Here is a 4,978-nt window from a genome sequence, read left to right as displayed (position 1 = left end):
TCCAACATTTATAAAGCGAAATGTACTTCCCACTGTGAACTGCAGGCACCCCCCCCAAACACCTTTTCCCTGCCCATTACCGCAATAGTTCTCTTTCTGTGCCAGTAACACTGCTTATGCAATTCCTTTATATCAATAAAGAGAGGGAGAAGTACAGCTCAGAAACAAATTGCAAAACACTAACCTGAATATAAAAAGTGACAAGCGATTTTCTTTGTTCTTGAGGCCACTATAATGTACTAAAAGCACCAAAACTGTACTACCCTGCACTATTTCACAAAATAGAAACTTTTTAGCTGCACTTGAATCCTTTTATTGCCTTAAAAGGGATGTCCATACAAATACTGTTTTTGCATATGTAAGCTTTAGGTTAGCTGGGCCTATAGCCTCAGCACAGTTACAGGACACAAACATAAGTTTTGGGCCATGTTTAAAGGTTCAGTATAGTGACCTGCATCTGACTCTAACCAGCAAAACCTTAACCCGCACCCAAGCCTAATCAACAAAAATATTAACATTGTAAGAGCTGCTAAGAAGAGAAGAGATAACTTCACTTTCTGAGTCCAGAGTTGCAAATGCCATCACTACAGTATGAGGCACAGCGAATATAAGCACTGCAGAGTATTCTACCTCCCCAGTCTGACCCGCACCCAACTCTAACTGCCATTGTTGCCCAAACTTTGACTCAAACGTGCTGGACCCATGGGTTTGCCCATGCATTTCGCATCAGCACGCACATCACAGCTCAGCTTTGCTCAGATCTGCTATATCCACACTTTAGCTCAGAGGAAAAACACACACTTTTCTTCCCAGCAACCATTTCACATTCAAACTAGAAGAGGCTGTTTAATAAACCAACCTGAGCCAAAAGTATAATCTGGCTGGCCACATGGCCCAGATACATGCTGACAAAAACCTGAGACAGACATAAACTGCATCCCTGACTTTCCCAGGCATTCTGTCAGTCATTGTATTATATATCCCATCTCTCCTGTAAGGCTAGGAATCAGCAAGTAATCTGTCTGCATGTCTCTTTCACCTCAGGGGGTCATGATCAGTTATTAATTTTAATTTAAAGGACCTGAGCTCTTCTAGTGCTTACTATTCTAGTGCTTACTATTAATTGAACATAAACCCACATCCAATGCAGCCATTTGTAAAATGAAACCCTTTAAAAAATCATCTGCAAAGGTAACCAGATTGGCACACAAAGGGGCCCATTTACTTACTCACGAACCGGCCGAATGCGTCCGATTGCGTTTTTTTCGTAATGATTGGTATTTGGCGATTTTTTCGGAAAATTATCGCGACTTTTTCGTTGCCATCCGAATGTTGCGTAAAATCTGGCGATTTTTTTGTAGCGTTAAAACTTGCGCGAAAAGTCGCGCCTTTTTCGTAGCCATTCCGAAAGTTGCGCAAAATGTTGTGATTTTTCTGTAGCGTTCGGATTCATTCAAGCTTCAGTATGGTGACTTTTCTTGGGCCAGTTTGGAGCTGCAGGGTGCCATTGAGTCCTATGGGAGGCTTCCAAAATCATGCTAAGTCTGAAAGTTTCGGCCGCCGCTTACGTGCGCTCAATACGAAAAAGTTGTGACAAGATACGAGCGAATCGTAATGGCTACGAAAAACTCGCGTTTTTTAGCGAAAATCGTATTGGTAACGAAAAAGTCGTAAAGGCGCCGTAAAAATCGCAAAAAATACGCAAAATGTTCGTTTTCCAATCGGAATTTTTCCAATTCCGATTCGAATTCGTGTCTTAGTAAATCAGCCCCAAAGTGTCTCTCAGCCCCTTAAATGACTGCTTAACCTCAGGCACCCACTTGATCATCACCGCAATCACTACAGGCATTTTTAATCACTTCTAAGTCTAGCATCTTTTTAACTTTATCTGCCATGGCTTTCCTTCTTTTTCTGGAATTCTGTAGGGTTTAAGATTAACCCAAAGCCTCTGGTTTGGTGACAATAATATGCTATACAATGTCAGTTTGCCCTGGTAAACTAGAGATTTTTTTCCCTTTGGTGAGATCTGTTAAGAGAGCTGCAAAATCTGGGAAAAATCTCTGATAGTATCCTGTAATTCCCAAGAAAACCCAGACTTGCTTTTTATTCATGAGACATGGTCATGCATTTGGGGTTTGATAACCCAACATCCTATGGTGTAACCCTGGTATTTGGCCTTCTCTAATCCAGTTACACAATTTTTATGATTGGCTGTAAATCATGCTGAACGAAGTACATCCAACACAGCCTGAACCCTCAACAAATGTCCCAAGCAGTGCTATGTATGGCATTGTTTCTTCTAAGAAAACATCTTTGTTTCTCAAAAGAAATTATCGAACTTCCTATTTCTGAACAGCAGACAATTCTTCACCCATTTTTACTTTGTGAATTAAAGGCTCTTTTGCAGATGCTGTTGTGGGAAATGGAGCAACTTCTGCATCTAGATGCTCCCTGTTTTTTTCAGTGTTTTAACAGATTTCGTGATATATCTGTTTAGTCAGTAAGATCTTTGGAATACTTGTTGAGCTGTTTTATTACTACCCATATATCCTCTCCATCAGATATCCATGAGTCCAACACTATTTGCTTTTATGGTTTGGGAACCACAAGTTGTTTGATCGATTCATCTGACTTTTTAGTCTTTGATGTTGCGATGTGTAGCAATGATCTCAGGTTCACCAAGTCTTCAGCAGCCTGGTATCTCTGTACCATTTCTACCATCTGACTTTGGCAGGCTTTGTATCAACTTGGCTCATGCACTTGCAAAGTGGCATTGGGTGGACGCTCAAGTACCAGCACATCATAACCCTTTCCACAATTTCTCGAGCTAAAAGGATTTTGCTTTTTCTTTGCGATAAAAAGTAATAACAATACAATTGTAGCCTCAAAGTGCAATAGATTTTTGCTGGCTGGAAACAGTTACCCTCATTTGCAAGCTGGAAAGAATATCTTATATAATGTCCAAAATAGGACATTATATAAGATATTTAAACCTAAAGTTGAACAGCCAGATGAAAAGACCAACTTACTAGAGGCCACCTCTCTTGAATTTAGAAATGGAACTTTCATTTGAAGCAGCGTAGGTAGTTCTTCACAGTGAGGGCAGTGAGGTTGGGGAAAGCCCCTCCTAGTGATGTTGTGATGGCAGATGCTAATGAAGCCTTTAAGAGGGACTTCAATTTCTGGAAAAAGCATAATATCCAAGGCTATTTTATATGTATCTACAGTTAGTTTAATATAGGTATCAGTATATGTAGTTGTATAGATAGGTCTGTATATAAGTATGTATATAAATTTTGCACTACTTTTGAACTCCGTGGACTTTTGTCTTTTTTTCAACCCAAATTAACTATATGAAACTATGAGCATATGATTGCCAAATTTAGCCATCTCAGTGGTAAACCGCATCAGTCTGATCCAACATTTAGTTCCCATCTGGTGCCTGCAGATCCAAGGGGACTGCTACCAGGGCACATTGTAGTCCTTGCCTAACATGATTTTCCATCTAGCCCACTCTATACCTGGTCACTTGTACTGAAAATATATTCATTGGAAAGCTTGTTATGTAGGTCCCATACACAGATTAATAAGCTGCCTTCTTAGTGTGGAGGTGCCCATTGGCCTATGTAGGCCCAGCATTACACCTGGGTCAAACACATTTCAGCAGATCATGCAAAGTTGGCTATGATGGATATAAAAATAGGGGGGGGGGGGGGCTGCTGTGAAAGTAGTAACATATATAGTACAGGTATAGGATCCATTAACTGGAAACCCATTATCCAGAAAACTCCAAATCATCTCCTATAGACATTTTAATCAAATACAGTCATTCAAATTTTTAAAAATGATTTAAAATACCAGCCAAGGCCAGGCTATTATTACAAATTTACCAACAAGTACTTGCCAATAAATTTGTAACAAGAAGTTTATCACCCCCAGCCTACTTTTGTTTCGCCCTGTCAACCTAGGGGTTGGTAGAACAGGCACATACCTAGGGCTCAAAACCTAGGATCCTAGGTACATGCCTTCTGCCTTTAATTCTGGCCCTGCTCTTAGATACTGACCAGGAAACACCAGGGAAAGTGAAAAAGTAGTTGGTCAGGTACCAAACAGGGAGTGAGGCAGCTGGGTGCAAAGGTGCCAAGTGGCGAATGTTGGGGACTGAGTTGCTAAGCACAGGGATGGGAGGTTGAAGGGAAAGTTTTCAAGAATTTCCCTTTCTTGTTTACCTTTTCCCTTCCTTCATCATTTATTGAAGTGATTGTTTTGTAAGTCTTGATGAAGAAAGACATTATTTTTGCAATATGTTACAAAAGGTTCTCCAGTGTTAGGAAAGTACAGACATTTCACATTAGTATTACATAACTGTATTTTGGAAAAGGCTCTTATTTTCAGTTTGTTCAAAAGCTTGAGATGTGCCAATTACCAAGCTGTTGGCCTAGCCAACAAGGCAGCCATTACTCTGTAATAACATGCAGCTGGATATTTGTATTTGTTAGTGTAGACTTTAGTTATTAATATTTGCAACAACATTACAAAATGCTTATATAGAGGTTAATTGCCTTGTTGAATGGCACGACAACTTTCTTAAACGCAAGTTTGAAGTAAACTAGATTGATCATCTTTTAAACAGGGGAATGGCAAGTGATGTACAGTTAAGCTCTGTGAATACAAACAGTCAGAACAATAATTATTATTTTTTTTGTGCTATTTTTTGTGAAATTGTTTTGAGTTTTTGTGGATGTCATAATATGTTGGTCTGATGTGAGGCTCTTTTTAACTTTGCAAACAAACCAATTTTTATAATATATAAATGAAAGGATGCACTTTGCTTAAAGTAAATAGTGATCAGTCTTTGAGATTTTGGTGCATGGATGAACTCTAATTACAATAAATAATGATTGGATCGCTGTATGTTTAAACATGTAATTTATGTTCACATTTTAATCTCTGATATAGTGTCAACGGCTCTTTTTCC

Source organism: Xenopus tropicalis, chromosome 2 (genome assembly GCF_000004195.4).
Source record: "Xenopus tropicalis strain Nigerian chromosome 2, UCB_Xtro_10.0, whole genome shotgun sequence".
NCBI classification, from domain to species: Eukaryota; Metazoa; Chordata; class Amphibia; order Anura; family Pipidae; genus Xenopus; species Xenopus tropicalis.
The sequence above is the reverse complement of the archived record's forward strand: the minus strand, read 5'-3'. Positions refer to the sequence as shown.